The following is a 19,072-nucleotide window of genomic DNA, read 5'->3' on the forward strand; positions in this document are numbered from 1 at the left end:
CATGCTAAAGCATAGCATGGATTTATTTGGAAGAATAGAGTTTCTAAGAACTCGTTTTGCTATCCCTTCACATAAAGAACCTTGGTGGAGTTACAAAAGTGAGAAGAACATGGAATTAAACAAGAATAATATATTGAAAAATGAGATCTTCTTTTCCTGTTGGTTATTAAGAGAGCCAGTCTTCCGTATGATCTGGCTGCCCTCTGATTTGGACCTCTGTTACCCTGGGAAGCCACCTGAACTGCTGAACTACTTCTCAAACCTAAGACACGTGTAGGAATAGGAAAGTGAAACTGTCTACTTTAAAAGAAAGTGAAACATTTTACTATAAAGCTTCTAGAGTCAGAAAGAACTGGGTTCTAATCCTATGTGTCCTACTTTCCAACCTGTATGATCATAGGCATGATTGTACATGCAAAGTTACTATTTAATTTCAGATTTCCATATCCTCATCTTAAGTACAGGATAGAAATAACCATATCCAAGAATTACGGTAAGGGTTGAATGAAATTATCATAAACACAAATGTTCATGGCAAAACATTGACCAAGTTATTATTAATTATAAAATTAGAGAGTAAATGACTTTCTGGAATTTGTGAAATACGATTTTAAAAATAAAAATATCATTTTATGATACAACGTTCTCTTACTTCCAGGCATTAATATTTATGTTAAAACTGGAAATGTTTTCTTAAAATTACACAAAATATATTTTCTGAAATAATTGGAAATAGATGAAAGATGGAAGGTAAGGAAAATGCTGAAGTTAAAATCATCATTTAATATGGTCATTAACTAAGAACAGGGAAAGGAAGATAGTAACAAGTAAGGAGGCAGGGTGGGGATGAAGAGACACAGTGGGAAAGAAAGAGGGGACTGACAGCCTCCATGACTTGCGGCTGGACAGGTGGTCCTGTGCTGGTCACCAGGTCACCCAGGTCAACCTGTTTGTTGAACTGCTCAACATGTAGAAATGAGCCACCTTACAATATGTATGGGCTTCCCTGAAAAGTCAGTTGGTAAAGAATCCGCCTGCAATGCAGGAGGCCCCACTTCTCTTCCTTGGGAAGATCTCCTGGAGAAGGGAAATGTTACCCATTCCAGTATTCTGGCCTGGAGAATTCCATGGACTGTATAGTTCATGGGGCTGCAAAGAGTCGGACATGACTGGGCAACTTTCACTTTCACAATATGTATGGGATAGAAGTGCAAAGGACAAGAGCTATGCCATAAGTTCCACATGCCTATGGTCTCTGTGAACCAGTGTTTGATCTCAGTATGCCTTATGGCTCTAAAAGCATCAATTTATACCACTGACAATATATAGCTAACAAACAGAAAAGTAGGTATATCACAGAAAATACCTCATCAAAATTTACCAAAATTAAGAAAAAAAACTGATTCTCAACTTCTGGGCAAATCATATGCAATTTAGATTATTAAGAAATTATTAAAATCATGTTGGCATAAGCATCTCATTTCTCTTCTACTAGAGAGAATGTGCAGTATAAGAACAGCTTCAAATTGCTCACTGCAGCACTACTGACAATAGCCAAGACATGAAAGCAACCTAAATGTCCACCAACGGATGAATGGATAAAGAACATGTGGTATATATACACAATGGAATATTACCCAGCCATAAAAAGAAGAATGAAATAATGCCATTTGCAGCAACATGGATGAAACTAGAAATTATCATTCTAAGTGAAGGCAGACAGAGAAAGACAAATATCATATACTATCACTTATATGTGGAACCTTAGAAAAAATGATACAAATGAACTTACACACAAAACAAAAAACAGACTTACAGACATCAAAAACAAATTTATGGTTACCAAGGGGGAAGTCTGTGGCGGTAGAAATAAATTAGGAGTTTGGGATTAACGAATACAAACTATTATATATAAAACAGATAAACAACAAGGTTCTACTGTATAGAACAGGGAACTATTAATATATTCAATATCTTGTAATAAACTATAATGGGAAAGAATCTGATCCAGTGATTCAATCACTGAATCATTTTGCTATACACCAGAAACTAATACAACACTGTAAATTAACTACATTTCAGCAAAAAAAAAAAAAAGAGAGAGAAAAAAGAAACAGCTTACAATTGACCAAAAAACTGGCTCCATCAGTTAAGAAACATGACTTTAGTAGTCTTATTTTAAGCTCATACTGTGCTTTGAAAGTTGTACTCATCTACTTTAGACTGATACAGTACAAGAAAAAAGTCATTCTAAGTAATTCTCTATTTCTATCAATAATAATTTTAAAAGATTACATGTGGAGTATTAATGAGTAACTCAAAGACCATACACACTGTATGCTAGCTGATTTTAAACAAATAAACAAAAATTTTTGCACATTCAAAGCAGCATGAATTACTTTTGTAGAACAGTATATCCTAGGTCACCATTCTTTCCTTCTCTATTTTTCCTTGTCTATTTGATTTGCCAACAAGCCTCTGATAACAAAGATAAAAATAAATTTCAAGGTTAGTAAGCTAAGCTGCTGCTGCTGCTGCTAGGTCACTTCAGTCATGTCCGACTCTGCGCGACCCCATAGACGGCAGCCCACCAGGCTCCCCCATCCCTGGGATTCTCCAGGCAAGAACACTGGAGTAGGTTGCAATTCCCTTCTCCAATGCATGAAAGTGAAAGTGAAGTTGCTCAGTCATGTCCGACTCTTAGCGACCCCATGTACTGCAGCCCACCAGGCTCCTCCGTCCATGGGATTTTCCAGGCAAGAGTACTGGAGTGGGGTGCCATTGCCTTCTCCGAAGCTACTACTGTGAATAACAATATATTAATTTGCTGTTGAAGTTAAAAGTGGTATAGAGAGGAATGAAAAAGAGAGACACTCAATGAAGTGAATTTCACACATAGAAAAAGTCAATATTTACCTGCAGAATTAATGTATGAAAGCATATATGGAATTATAACTATACACTGTGCTGTACTCAATATGCCAGCAAATTTGGAAAACTCAGCAGTGGCCACAGGACTGGAAAAGGTGAGTTTTCATTCCAATCCCAAAGAAAGGCAATGCCAAATAATGTTCAAACTACCGCACAATTGTACTCATCTCACACGCTAGTAAAGTAATGCTCAAAATTCTCCAAGTCAGGCTTCAGCAATACGTGAACTGTGAACTTCCAGATGTTCAAGCTGGTTTTAGAAAAGGCAGAGGAACCAGAGATCAAATTGCCAACATCCGCTGTATCATCAAAAAAACAAGAGAGTTCCAGAAAAACATCTATATCTGCTTTATTGACTACGCCGAAGCCTTTGACTGTGTGGATCACAACAAACTGTGGAAAATTCTTCAAGAGATGGGAATACCAGACCAACTGGCCTGCCTCCTGAGAAATCTGTATGCAGGTCAAGAAGCAACAGTTAGAACTGGACATGGAACAACAGACTGGTTCCAAATAGGAAAAGGAGTACATCAAGGCTGCATATTCTCACCCTGCATATTTAACTTATATGCAGAGTACATCATACAAAATGCCAGGCTGAATTAAGCACAAGCTGGAACCAACATTGCCAGGAAAAATATCAATAACCTCAGATATGCAGATGACACCACCCTTATGGCAGAAAGCAAAGAAGAACTAAAGAGCCTCTTGATGAAAGTGAAAGAGGAGAGTGAAAAAGCTGGCTTCAAACTCAGCATTCAGAAAACTAATATCATGGCATCCGGTCCCATCACTTCATGGAAAATAGATGGGGAAACAATGAGAGACTTTATTTTTTTGGGCTCCAAAATCACTACAGATGGTGACTGCAGCCATGAAATTAAAAGACGCTTGCTCCCTGGAAGGAAAGCTATGATCAACGTACACAGCATTTTAAAAAGCAGAGACATTACTTTGCCAACAAAGGTCCGTCTAGTCAAGGCTATGGTTTTTCCAGTAGTCATGTATGGATGTGAGAGTTGGACCATAAAGAAAGCTGAGTGCTGAAGAATTGATGCTTTTGAACTGTGGTGTTAGAAAAGACTCTTGAGAGTCCCTTGGACTGCAAGGAGATCAAACCAGTCTATCCTAAAGGAAATCAGTCCTGAATATTCATTGGAAGGACTGATGTTGAAGCTGAAATTTCAATATTTTGGCCACCTGATGTGAAAAACTGACTCACTAGAAAAGACCCTGATGCTAGGAAAGATTGAAGGTGGGAGGAGACTGGGACGACAGAGGATGAGATGGTTGGATGGCCTCACTGACTCGATGGACATGAGTTTGAGTAAGCTGCAGCAGTTGGTGATGGACAGGGAAGCTTGGTGTGCTGCAGTCCATGGGGTTGCAAAGAATCGGACACAACTGAGCAACTGAACTGAACTGATACACCGTGCCGTTCTAATTATCTTTAAGTAAAAACAGGAAACTATAAAAGATGAATGAAAAAAGAATATGAACAACCTATTTAGAATTTTTAAAACTGTTAATGAGTACATATATAGACTAATGCAAACTTTCCAAGTAATAATATAAAAATAACCTGCTTATTAACTAAAAGGTTGTTATCTTCAAGTGTTCAAGGCAGAGCTGCAAACAAAACCCCAATAAATTGTACTGTAAATCTTAACATAAATAACACCAATGTATCAACAAAGAGCAGAGTGACCCAGGGAGAAAGAAAATCCTATATTATCTTGAAGCAAAACGGTTTGCCTTGAGTTAAAGAGGAAAACAAATTACTTCCTGATGGCCAAATGTATAATAAACAAATAAGAGAGAAAATGTCTTTGTATAAACTTTTATATAGGAATTCCTGCCTCCAACATATACAAACTGTATTTATAGGTTAAGTTCATTCACAGTGGATAAAGCTATCCTTTCACACTACACCAGGTAAACCAGTTAGCACAAAAGTACTGAGTTCTAATGATACTCAAATATCTAGAATTTCCTTTCCTGCTGTAAATACCACAGCAACAACTGTGAAGCTTTTAAATTAGTAGCTTAAAATAGAGATGATAGCCAAGGCTGCCAGTTAGGGAGACTCATATCTTCCCTGAATGAAGCTTGCAGTTATAAAAACAGAGGCCCAGATGGAACAGTCTCTCCCTGCTGGCCCGGCGGCCCAGTGCCAATTTCCTTGCCAAGGTCACAAGCAGGTATGTGAGGGAGGGAATGGTGCTGTGTATTATGTACGTGAGGGAGAAGTGAGTAAGTTGGCTTGGGATGAAACAAAATTATAAAAATCAATAGAGGTACTTAAATCTGAAGTTTTTCTAAAAAATGTAGCTGATTTTACCTGATCTCAAGTCCAGGGTTATTTCTGCCCACCTTGAGATTCTTGTGTCTTCATTAATAATTCCAAACAATAAAAGGCTCCTGATATCACCCATTTCCTTGACGTGCCTTTGAAAGTCATTGTTCCTGAGATCATTTCTTCATAGACAGATCCAAGTCAGGAAGGTTCTTGACACCTGACCCCAGAGACCTGCATCTCTTAACATTCATGGAAAAAGCATAAGTTCTCTATTTGGCAATAATTCCTTAAAAGTTGGACTTTGGTCAGATCTAGGTTTTAATCATGGCCCTACCATTTATTAGCTATGTGAGACCCATCAGGCTACTTTATATCTCGGGGTCTCAGTTTATCCTGAAAAAAAAATCAGATTAAGTCACTCAACTTACAAGGAAATCATAATAGTTAATGAAATCATAGCTACAATGCTTGGTGGAATGCCAGATATATTATCCAGAAAACCTTGATAAATGGTGACTATTATTAATGTATAATTTTTCACTCACACAGATTCATATTCTTATTAAGTCTGCTTTAACGTAAGTAATAAATGCAGCCTCCCATCTACAGTATTTCAAGGCACATGCCAAGTTAAGTCCCACAACACCCTAACATGTTCCAGTGCTTAAATCTTACTTAATAATAAACATGAAATGTTATTTCTTAGAGACAAAATTTTAAATGCAATACAAGTTGAGAGGTAACATAAAGATTTAAATTTGTATCACAGGAGCACAAGTTAAGAGATAACTTCATTAAAAAAGTGGGAAAGGGGACTAGAGACTCAACGAAAGTATTGAAGTAGTTAGTTAATAAGGCCCTTGTGAATCACAGAATTAACCAAGAACTTTCAGATGTCCAAGCTGGGTTTAGAAAAGGAAGAGGAACCGGAGAGCAAATTGCCAGGATTCCCTGGATCATAGAGAAAGCAAGGGAATTCCAGAAAAACATCTACCACTGTTTCATCAGCTACAAGGAAGCCCTTGACTGTGTCCAGCATAAGAAACTGTGGAAAGCTCTTAAAGAGATGGGAATACCAGACCATCTTACCTGTCTCCTGAGAAAGCTGTATGCGGGTCAAGAAGCAACATCTAGAACCCTGTATGGAACAACCAATTGGTTTAAGATTAAGAAAGGAGTACGACAGGGCTGTCTGCTGTCACCCTGGTTGTTTAATCTATACACCGAGCACATTGTGAGAGATGCTGGGCTTGTCAAGTTACAAGCTGGAATCAAGATAGGCAGGAGAAACATCAACAACCTCAGACATGCGGTTGATACCACGATAATGGCAGAAAGTGAAGAGGAACTAAAGAGTCTCTCTATCAGAGTGTAGGAGGAGAGTGAAAAAGTCGGCTTAAAACCAAATATTAAAGAAAAGCTAAGATCATGGCATCTGGCCCCATTACTTCATGGCAAACAGAAGGGGAAAAGGTGGAAGTAATGACAAGATTTCCTCTTCTTGGGATCTAAAATCACTGCAGATGGTGACTGCAACCACGAAACCAGAAGATGTTTTCTTCTGGGAAGGAAAACGATGACAAACCTAGATGGTGTGTTGAAAAGCAGAGACATTCCTCTGCCAACAAAGGTCCGTATAGTCAAGGCTATGGTCTTCCCAGTGGTCACATACAGTTGTGAAAGCTGGACTGTAAAGAAGGCTGAGTGCTGAAGAACTGATGCCTTCGAACTGTGGTGCTGGAGAAGACTCCTCAGAGTCCCTAGGATAGCAAGGAGATCAAACCAGTCAATCTTAAGGGAAATCAACCATGAATACTCATTGGAAGGACTAATGTTGAAGTGGAAACTCCAGGATTTTAGTCATTTAAATGCGAACAGCTGACTCACTGGAAAAGTTCCTGATGCTGGGAAAGATTGAGGGCAGAAGGAGAAGCGGGCATCATAGGACAAAATGGATGGATGGCATCACTGATGCAGTGGATATGAACTTGGGCAAACTTCAGAAAATGGTGAGGGACAGAAAGGCCTAGAATGCTACAGTCCATGGGGTTGCAAAGAGTCAGACATGACTGGGTGACTGAACAACAAACCATAAAAATATAAAAAAATATTTTTCATATATTTGGATTGTAAAAAACATTATAAGCTTCAAAGGGGATGAAGAAAATACTGACTAGGATTAATAAAGGTATTTCCAACACACCTATTTCAAATCACAGAAAACAAAATTTTAAAGTGATCAGAAGCTTATGAAAACAGTTACAACTAACAGGGCTTTAAGAATCAAGATTCTTTGACTTAAAAAAAAAAAAAACCAAACTTTTTAAACCATTAAGAGAAATACACCCTCTGAAAAGAAAATATATAAATAAATGATAAAAATATAATGCTAATAACTAATAATCCCCTCAGACTCAAGTTTACTAGTAATTAAAAACATAAATATCACTGTCCTCTATCATATTAGCAAAGATTTTAAAATTATAGATCTCTGAGCACCAAGAGTTTGAGAAGATAGGTAATACATCTTTGAAATGAAAAGTGTCGATCCAATGAAAATATATACTAAGGATGGAGAATATTCAGACTATTTTCATTTACTAGAAAGGTGGGTAGAGCAGGTCACTTAACTGAGGGAGGAGGAGAGAAGAAGGTATAGTAATCATAGGCTGAGGCTGAGACAAGCCTCCAGTGACTTGCTCAAAAACATTTTCATCTTTCAGTACATGCAATTGTTTCCAGAAATGAGAATGTGAAGAATTGAAGAGCTCCAGTTCCTTGGGGGATGGTGGGGACAGAATAGAGAAGCAAAGTCTTACAAGAAGATGAGATGTACAAAACAAGCTTGTTTTACTCCTCTCTGACCCTTTACTTATATTTTTTTAAGACTCTAAGATAAAAGTCTATATAATCTAAAAAAAGCACATTTGGCTCTTCGATTTTCGTTTTCAATAATTTTCCAGCTGTAAATATAATGGTCATCTTAAAGCTATAAAACATTATATTCCCTATTAGAAGCTTAGATATAATGAAAGTATTAAATTTGTTTCTACAGTTTCTGTCTTTTGCTTCAGGACTATCTGCCATATCCTACTGAAAAACAGAATGTTTGTAAGGGCATAAATATAACTGTACTACCAAAGAGAGTGGAAGAAATCGGGGAAGCCAGAAAAGAGTTTCTGTTATTTTAAAATAAATATGTTTAACTATGATTATGAGTGGGAAAGACCTCCATCTCAGTTGGGAGCAATAATTACTGGCTTTAACTTTCAGGAGTTGTGAAATAATACAAAGGAGTCTGAATACAAGACAAAACTCAGAGATACAACAAATTAGGCCTAACATGCAGTACACAGAATAAAAAGGGCAATTATAAACAGATAGGGAAAGTCACAATGATAAAATACTGGCCTTACATTTTTTTTAATCAAAATCCTACCTAGCTACTTTAACAGCTGATGTTTGGCAAGTTACATTACCACTTTGTACAACATTTGCCCGTATCTATAAAATAAAACGGTTAAAGAAGCAGCTTTTGAAGCTTCTACTTCCATGATTAATTCATTTTTTCCTCTCACGTTCTATGAATTCTATGCCGTGCATAGCTATAGACAGAAAATGACTAGCAAGCCAACCTGCTAACAAGAATAAAAATGTAATTGTTTTAGCAAAATTTTGTATGCTTTTTTGACTACTTCTTGCTGGTGGTAGTAATAGTATTTTTTGCCTTCATTTGTTTTTGCTGTAATTTTTTAATATTGAGGCAAACTCAGGTTTTTCTCATCACTGGCTGATGGAAATGAGGTACATTCCTAAGTCCATGACCACAATAACTTCTGCTCTTCCCATCTTACAATGTTTATATCACTTGATAAGTCAGTAAGATACATAAATTTGTACCTATAACTCTTTGATAAGACACCTTAACATACCTATTTAACTAACTACAAGATAGTTATGTGGGCAAAATAAATCTGAAGAAAAATTACAGACTGAATTATGGTCCATACCAAGCAAATTAAAAAGCTACCAATATTACCTGTGAAAATACCCAATCTTGTTTTCCTTCCTAAGACAGATACAATTCAAGGTTAAACAAACGGAAGAGTCATATTCAACAGCTGGGAGAGGTTTATAAGACTTCAACTGCAGTGGAAACCACTAGCAGAGTACACTGAGGAGTAAAAATAACCAAAATAAGGAAAGTTTTGAATTATTCTAAATAGTGCATAAAGCTATACCTTGATTCTGGCACACAAATTATTTCACTTACAAAGTAAATATTTTATGTATGATGGGGAAATAAAACACAATTAAAGAGAAAATAAAATTTTATTCACTATCTGAGCTCAAAGAAACATGCTATTTTTCAACTACTTTTTTAAACACTGCCATCCTTTTCTTCGAACATTTCTATTTTGAGGGGCAAATTCTTCTGACTGAAATGAAGTATCATCACCTTTCAGTTTAGAGAAATTTTAAGTCATGATTTTCTATTACTTCCTTAAATCCTTAACTTTCTCTACAAGAGGAAATAAAATTAGGAGGTGTAACTTTATTGGTAACATTGAAGAGTCATTCCACTCTGTAATTTTTTAATATACACAAGGATAGACCCATTCTCTCCTGAAACTCTCTCCAATCCTTTTGGAAGGTACAACTCTGCCTTCAATTTGCCACAGCATCACTTAATTTACCACAGCAATTCATAGGAGTGCAGCAACTAGCTGATTTTGTTGATAGATTTCATGAAATTAATTAAATATCTACAGGCTATATATCCTGAATTTGTATGTACTAACCAAGATAATTTTGAATGTCATTCAAATAGGTTATTAGTTCAATAAATATCTACTTGCATGGATAATATGCCTTACTATAATTGCTGGTAGAGAAACAAATTTAAGTATTGGTACTGTTTCAAAAGCATTTACCAACTTCATAAGAGGCTTTTCCTTCAATCGAGTTAACCAAGGTTTTAAATTATATTAAAATAAACTCTATAAAGAAAAGTGGGTTTAAAATAAATTTGATAAAGTTTTTCCTTAGTTCAAGTTCTTGAGTTTCTGTTTTACATTAGGTCTTGGAAGAACACAAAAGAATTCATTTTAAAATCATACAAAATTATACATTCAATTTTGTATAGAAGAAGCTGGTGAGAATGCCCTCCTATATAAGCAACTGCAGTGTTCTGGATGCAAAATTTTTAATAATTTAAACTGTCCTGATTCTTCTTTCTAAATTGAGAAACAATCATATCTTTCTAAGCAGTAATGGAGGAAGACTAATGCTTTGTGCATTTTTATATATTTGAGGTCATTTTTTCCACAATGTAATACATTTGACAGTTGGGTTTCTCATATTTTACTAGTTCATGTACATTAAATGCTAAATAATACTGTTTTTAAGTTTTGTGCTGTAAGAAAAAGTAGAATAAACTTTAATTCTGCTACAAAAATTAAATAAGTAAAATTTTAAAACCTGGCTATGTACATAGCTCACAAACTCATATGGGAAGAAAAAAACATTGTTATCATCGACTTTGTAGAAGTGCTGAGGCCATGGTCTGCACAGGAGACCAGACCATACAGGCTGACAGTGAACCAGCAGGGCATCTGGGAAGGGATAACTTCATTGAGGCTGAAAGGCAAAGACCAGGAAGAGAGTGTTTCATGACACAAGAAGCAACGTAAACAATTCCAGAAAGGAGTAAAACAGCATGGATTGCTTTAGAAATATAAGATATTCAATAATATTGGAACATAAAGCAGAGGGAAAAGGAATACTCTCATGGAGAAAAGAGAGATGTAGAAAACAGCCCAGAACGAACAGCAAAAGACGAATATAGAACAAAAGTAGCAGCCAGATCAAGAAGGGACTCATTGTGCCAAGAAGCCTGACCTCTATCTATGAGCAAGAGAGGGCCAGGGATGAGAGGGCTTTAGCAAGAAAGCAGAGAGTTCATCATGGTGGGAGATGGATCCCTCTAAGGGTAGTACATATATAGCATATGGACTAGGGGTACAGCAAATGACTGTAGGGGCAGTGAGAGGAGGCTAACGGTAACATTTCAAGCTAAATTCACTAACTTTACTTCAACAGATAGTTAAACATGATACAAAAGATCCTATCCATGTTTATAATATGTCTATGTATGAAATGCTTCCCCATTTCACGGTGGCTGGTGGCTCAGACGGTAAAGAATTACCTGCAGTGTGGGAGACCTGGGTTCAATCCATGGGTTGGGAAGATCCCCTGGAGAAAGAAATGGCTAACCACTCCAGTATTCTTGCCTGGAGAATTCCATGGATAGAGGAGCCTGGTGGGCTATAGTCCATGGAGTCACAAAGAGTTGGACACGACTGAGTTGACTAATGCTTTCACTTAAGTATGAAATGTTATTTACAAATATGATAAATAACCAATATTAGGGTTGACATTAAAGTCAAAAATAATATTGAGATAGGGTTTCAAGTTTTAAAATGCTCAACCAGAAAAAAAAAAAAATAAAAAAATAAAATGCTCAACCAGCCTTAAACCAATATATATCCCATCTTAAGACACTGTCAATCTATACCACAGTTTTCTATTTCCTCTTTTGATTAAAGGGAAAACTTTATTTTATTGTAGTAATTTTGTTAGCTTGCTTTCTGACCAAAGTTTCCATAGGGTACTTCAGAAACAAGATACCAGAACAAATAAAAATAAAACAAATTTTAAAAGGCTTAAGAAGTCAATTATCACTGATTGAATATCATGTTACTTATATAACATATAAAATGAATGAGTAAAAGATATTAAAGACCTGAAATTAAAATCTTGATCAAGAGTTATTACCCAAAGGTATTAGCAAAGAAAATTTTGAGAAACACCCATTCTAAATCAATCATGGTTGCATTTTCAAAATAAACATTATTGTTGACAAAAGTCTACATAAACCCATTAATAAAAGGGTAGCCAATATCTTAAAAAAAAAAAAAAAAGGATGCTTGATGCAGAGGCTAAAACAAGCACTAAATGAAAGTCAAGTACAGTTTAACTTTAGATATCAGATTAGTCTTAAAGCACATCTAAATTAGTAAAACTGATTTTGAAGCATTTTGCATTATTCTTAAAATTTTATGTGATTCAACAGCAATGATACTCTGCAACTATTGGCTTCATTTTTAGACATTTACTTAAGATATTCCATCTACTGTTTTGGACATAAGTTTATCCAGTTTTAGAATGAGTTGATTCCTGAATATTAACTCTAATACAAAGCCTATCCAGAGTATTAGCTTTTTCTTGTATCTCTATTGGTCTGCAGTTTAAGCTCTACTGCAGAATTCATGTTATTTTTGTTTTTAACTTAACTATGTAATACAAAAAAATCTTTGGAACTGTAATCACCGTCTATCACTCAACCTAAAATTTTTAAATACCACACTAGTGTTATTCTACAACTAAAAAACCAACAGGGAAATTTTCAATCTGTCGGTTGACAAATTTCATCTAGTTAATGCCAAACCTACAGTAAAGCAACATATTACTTTCCAAATTATGTGCAGTAGACATAAAACACACTGTATAAATTCATGGGTGTCCTAAATCAGAAAACACATAGAAAACAAGTACTTTCTGTCCCCTTTAGCAACACTGCTTTTAATGTCAATCTGGGATATGCAAAACAATGATGATAAGTGAACATACAAAAGCACTATAGTCACACAGAGAATCATGAGTCAAAGTGCCACCTGTGATGAAAGGGGGAAAAAAAAACACTATGATGTGGAGCAGGGGATGTTAACTTAATGTCTTTAGTAAAGAACCACATTTTGTGAGGACCCAATCTAGCAGGTCACTTAGACAAGCAGAGAAATTCTCCTAAACACTGAGTCCTTTGCATCTTGGACCAAGAAGCCTGTTCTTACTTTTCATCACTCCTGCTTTTCTCTATTCCCAGAAGTAGTCATTATTTCATTTTAATGCACTGCCAAATGGACACTGGATTTCTTTTAAAAAGACCTTATGTTTCTCACATCTCACATTCACAGTCTACACATTCTCACAAAGTCAACAACCTCTTCACCCATTCATCTGAATTTTTCCCCATTCCATTTCCAAACCAGCATCCACTATAAACTTACTAATAATCATGTTTTAATACCAATATAAAAAGTACACACAAATTTACCAATCAGAAGACTTCAAGTCTGAGAGAATGAAGACACAGAAATTTACTGACAGGACACACCACAGAATCAGTGTTCAAGGGCCATTCCCACCACCCACGGCACCGTAGTGTATTTTGAACCTACACAACATTCTTAAGAGCAGAATACAAAAATACACTGCCACAAGAACACTCAACCAGCAGGCAGCCTTTCCTCATTAGCTTTAACATGTCACACAGCCCTTTGCTTACTGATGCAGAGCAGCCAAAAGGGAGATGGAGTTTACGAGCAAAAGCAAGACTGAGCTGGCTAATTACTTACCTTCCACGTATGACAGGCTTGCTTGTTTAACTTTTTGTTTCCTCTCTTGTCATAGCTCAACGGAAAATGGTTGTGATTCAGCAGAAGTTTGAACCTGACAATCAAAAACAATGTTGTAAGAAAAAAAATGGGAAATTAAAGTTCCCTCCAGTACAGTCTTTCTTTCCCTGCCCTCTGCGCGTGTTTCTCTCTCGTGTGCTCTCTCTGCAAGGCAGCTACATAGTGGTCTATAAATACTGACCCTGACACTTGCTCAGTGCTTTACTTGCTCATGGCACAGGTCCGTGTTACTGAACACCGTGGTAATACTCCGGCAAAGTTCTCAGCTGCTCAGACAAAGCTGTGGATTGGCTCACTACCCAACAACCCTGTGCCTGCCTGGAAATACCATTTTTCTGCCAGCTTTACAGATGCTATGGGCCTTTCCTGAGGCCCAAATCAGGCACAGAAGGGCAATTATGAGGTTTGTCTGAAGAAATACAGTTTTCCTCAAGCAGGTGGAGGGAAGAGGGGGCTGGATGGAGTGGAAGCCAAGAAAGGAAATGCTGCCTTTGTTTTGGCCAAACAATATAATTTCAAACCCTTTATAAACGTCATACCTTAATGTCATTTAATCAAGCTTTATAAAACTGAATTACTACATACTATGAATAGCCAAAAGACACAGGAGTGTGTTTTTGCAATTGTTTTTAATATTGCTTCTCATTGAATAAGGCTGCATTGACTGAGTAACTGACCGCAAAGAAATGTTTCAACATGAATAAATTCATTTCTAGACTGATTGAAGTGCACAGGAAAGTATAGTATTAATCAGATCAAATTAAGTACTTTCTGAAAGAGGCTAAAATATAATCTGGAAATTATATGAATCAACATATGACATGAAATACTTCTAGATTTTCAATGATGACAATTTAAATTTTATTTTTTAAATTAAGGATAAAATCTAACCCATGACAATATAATTTGTAGGTGATATAAACAAGGTCACCATCATCTACTGTACCACATATAATGTCCACAGTATGAATAATTAGAAAATAAAGTAAGCATATATTTTTATTCTTCTTGTTGAGACTAATCATATGTTTACCTAATTGAAATGTCATCTTGATTAATAAAGAGTAATTAAGAAATATCTGGTCACTTACTTATTTAATAGATGAGAAAAGTCACCTCCAGGCTGGTTAATTTACACAATCACATGGCAAGTTTGTGGCAGGGCCGAAACCAGAAGCCCTTGCTCTATTGCTCACAAAGCTGTGCTCCTTCTACTACAAATTCATTTTTAGGTTCAAACCCTGATTTTCATATGAAATCTTACCAAAAGCCTTATCAGTAAATGTAAACATTATAGCTAGAGAAATAACCAGCATAAAACAAAAATAGTCTTTACAAGTGTAATTGACTACCCTTACCAAAAAGTTAAATACAAGAATTAGCTTTCTAACAGTTGAAATCTACTTTTTCTTGCTTCATTTAATAATCAATATTTGCCCAATAAATTAACTTAATACCAGGAGAGGTGTATGTTAGGTCCTGAGGAGCCCAAGATGAAACACAGTTCCTACTCTGAGACTTTTCAGTCCAATTTCACAGAGGGGTGGGGGTGGGGGGAGTAATGACAAAACAGCATGTTAATATGGTGATGCAAACTAGGAGGGCAGCAAGGATGCCTGACACATGAGAATCTGAGCCAGTATGAAGTGAGCGGACACAGGAAATTCCTCAATCAAGACTTTAAAGGTGACACAAACAGATAGAGAGAAATACCACATTCTTTGATCAGGAAAATCAATACTGTCAAAATGACTATACTATTCAAAACAATGTACAGATTCAATTCAACCCCTGCCAAATTACCAATGGCATTTTTCATAAAATTAGAACAAAAAACTTTTAATTTGTATGGAAACACAAAAGACCCCAAGTAGCCAAATCAAACTGAAGAAAGAAAAACAAAGCTGAAGGAATCAGACTCCCTGAATTCAGACTATACTACAAAACTACAGTTATCAAAACTGTGTGGTACTGGCACAAAAACAGAAATATAGATCAATGAAAAAAATAGAAAGTCCAGAGAAAAACCCACACACCTACGGTCACCTAATGTATGACAAAGGAGACAAGAATGTACAATGGAGAAAAGACAGTCTCTCCTATAAACAGTGCTGGGAAAACTGGACAGCTACATATAAAAGAGTGAAATTAGAACAGTCACTAACACCATATACAAAAATAAACTCAAAATGGATTAAAGACCTAAATAAGTCTTTAAAGTAAGGCCGAATACTATAAAACTATCAAATGAGAACACAGAACACTACTTGACAAACAGTACCAAGATCTTTTTCAATCCACCTCCTAGACTAATGGAAATAAAAACAAAAATAAAACAAATGAGGTCTAATTAAACTTAAAAGATCTGAACAACAAAGGAAATCATAAACAAAAAGAAAAGACAACCCTCGAAATGGAAGAAAATATTTACAATTGAAGCAATTGACAGGGATTAATCTCCAAAATATACAAACAGCTCATGCAGCTTAACATCAAAAAAAAAAAAAAAAAACAAATCCAATCAAAAAATGGGTGGAAGACTGAAACAGATCTTTTTCTAAAGAAGACATATAGATATCCAAAAAGTACATGAAAAGATGCTCAACATCACTAACTTTTAGAGAAATGCAAATCAAAACTACAACGAAATATCACTTCACACAAGTCAGACTGGCCATCGTCAAAAAAATCTACAAACAATAAATGCTGCAGAGGGTATGGAGAAAACAGAACCCTTGCACTGGGGATAGGACTGTATATTCCCAATGTATATATACCAATGCTATTGGTTTAGGCACTAAGGAGAACAATAAGGAGGGTCCTTAAAAAACTGAAAAGAGAGCAATCTTACTCCTGGGGAGAGAGAAAACCATAATTCAAAAAGAGACAAGCACCCTAATTATTTACTGCAGCACTATTTATGAGAGCCAGGACATGGAAGAAACCTAAATGTCCACCAGTAGGTGAATGGATAAAGAAGATGTGGTACATATATAAATGGAATATTATTCAGCCATAAAAAGAATGAAATAATTCCATTTGCAGCAACACAGATGGATCAAGAGACAGTCACACTGAGTCAAGTCAGACAGACAAAGATAAATGTTATTATCACTTACATGTGGAATCTAAACAAAAAAATGTACAAATAAACTTAATTACAAAAAAGAAATAGAGTCACAGATGCAGCAAAAAAACTGATGGTTACCCAGGGGAAAAGGGGGGGGGAGATAAATGATGAGATTAGGACTGACACGTACTCACTACTATATATAACATAGATAAACTAATAATAACTTAGTGTATAGCATAGGAAAGAGTGGATATATGTATATGTATAGCTGATCTCCCTTGTTGTACACCTGACACTAACAACATACTCAATCAGATACACCCCAATAAAAAATTCAAAAAAAAGAATGAGTAGACAGCAGTGAGACAAAGATGAGAAAGAATAACACAATAAAGAAAAGGAGGCAAGAAAAAAATGATATGGAATTTCTAAATTCTCTTTTACTGGAGCACAGAATGTAAAGCAGGAAATGGTTAAATGACAAGAAAAAAAAAGGACTAGAAGGAGAAAGGTGATGATGGGTTATATATACCAGGTTAAAAAACTGGGTTTTATATAGTAGGTGAGTAGTCTTCAACTATTTTTATTCACAGACCCTTAAAAGAATTTTGAAAAGTATGTAACCATTAACACATTATCAAGTTAATGCCTACAATTTTTCACCTGTGGTAAAATATGTACTTGAAAAGAATTTAATTTCCACTCTATTGGAAATACTGACATTTTAAACATTTTAAAATAAAACTTCTATCAACTATTTTAAGAATATGCAATAGAAACTAAATTCAGGGTCATAAAATTGTTATGCATTTTAAAAATACACGAATAGACTCTTCTTGTTATGCATTTTAAAAATACACGAATAGACTCTTCTTGTTATGCATTTTAAAAATACACGAATAGACTCTTCTTTCAAGCTGAAAATTTTTCATTACTATCTTATCAACCTTCATTTCCATCTCACTTCCTCAGAGAATTCTTACATAATGTATTTTGTGACTAAAATTCTTTCATTTTTCACCCTAAACCTCTCTGCAACAAAAAAATGTTCATACTTTTCCACAAGAAAAATCTAAGAAATTAATTTAAATTGTTTAATTGCTAAGTTTTCTATGATCCCGGCTACAATGCACCATAGTATGATTTGGGATGGATAGGTATATGCCTTTCTTTCGTAAAGTTAGAGGAAAACTGCTATGAATAAAGCATTGCTCTGAGCCAGATCAATATTAAAAGAAATGCATGTGTAAAAGTTGAGAATCTGGACACTCACTCCATTCAAACTATTTATTCAATTGCTAAGTGAAAGAAGCTAGTCTGAAAAGGTTATATACTGCGTGATTACAATTATATGGCATTCTGGACCAGACAAAACTAGAGAGACAGTAAAAAGATCAGTGGCTGCCAAGGGTTTGGGTGGTGAGGGGGGAGGGGGGATGAGCAGGCGGAACACGGGGAATTTTAGGACAGAGAAGCTATGTGTTTTGGCTTTATTTTGACACTGTAATGGCAGATACATGATATAACACATTTGGCAAAACGGAACCATCACAAAGAGAGAGCCCTAATGAAAATTAGGGACTTTAGTTAAGTCTCTTGACTTCCTGAAGCATGTGGTCTAAAAGAGAATATTATTGAGTGATTATTGCCTAATAGAAAATGTAGAACTATCTCTAACACTAAAACTCTAACAGATCAGTATGCTTTTGCCTTTTTCAAGAAAAAGACAATGAGTCTTGGGATTATAAAGTGACTTGTCTGAAGCCATACAGCTCATAATCAGTAGATGTGGGACCCTGGTCACATCTGTCTGACTGGACGACAGGACCACATACTGCCTTTCTATCAGGTACTTGGACAGAGGCAGCCAAGGACAGGCAAGGAAGAGGTCTAAGCAGCGCCCTCATGCAGTCAGAAAGGAACTAAAGCCTCATCATACAGTTCTCTCAAGAAACTCCTAGAATTTTGAGGCTTAAAGGGTAGCAAGAAGACGAGATGAAGAAATTAATCAGTGGAAATCAGTGGACAAAATTAAAATGATTGATATGCCCTATAAAAAATAACTTGAAGGGTTTTGTCTTTGATTTGACTGAAGGGGAAGGACTACATAAAGCCAAAGGTGTGCAGACTTAACACTGCCAAAATATCAGTTCTTCCCAACTTTATTTATAGATTCAATGTAATCTCCAACAAAATCCATCAGGTATTTTTGGATATTAACAAACTCACACT

At 35.8% G+C, this 19,072-nt stretch overlaps 1 protein-coding gene across 7 annotated transcripts in view; it reads right to left on the reverse strand.

Annotated features, from left to right (window-relative positions):
• The window catches only part of BMPR1B (bone morphogenetic protein receptor type 1B), a 424,822-nt gene that overhangs the window by 151,643 nt on the left and 254,107 nt on the right, over positions 1-19,072 (reverse strand). For 6 of the 7 annotated variants that reach the window (XM_043871290.1, XM_043871291.1, XM_043871283.1 and 3 more), the window contains exon 3: positions 13,708-13,801. The gene's annotated coding sequence lies outside the window, so the exon portion shown is untranslated. Of the gene's footprint in view, positions 1-13,707; positions 13,907-19,072 lie in introns of those variants that run through there. The other variant, XM_043871287.1, reaches the window with a different exon arrangement.

This window comes from Cervus elaphus, chromosome 17 (assembly GCF_910594005.1).
Source record: "Cervus elaphus chromosome 17, mCerEla1.1, whole genome shotgun sequence".
NCBI lineage: Eukaryota > Metazoa > Chordata > Mammalia > Artiodactyla > Cervidae > Cervus > Cervus elaphus.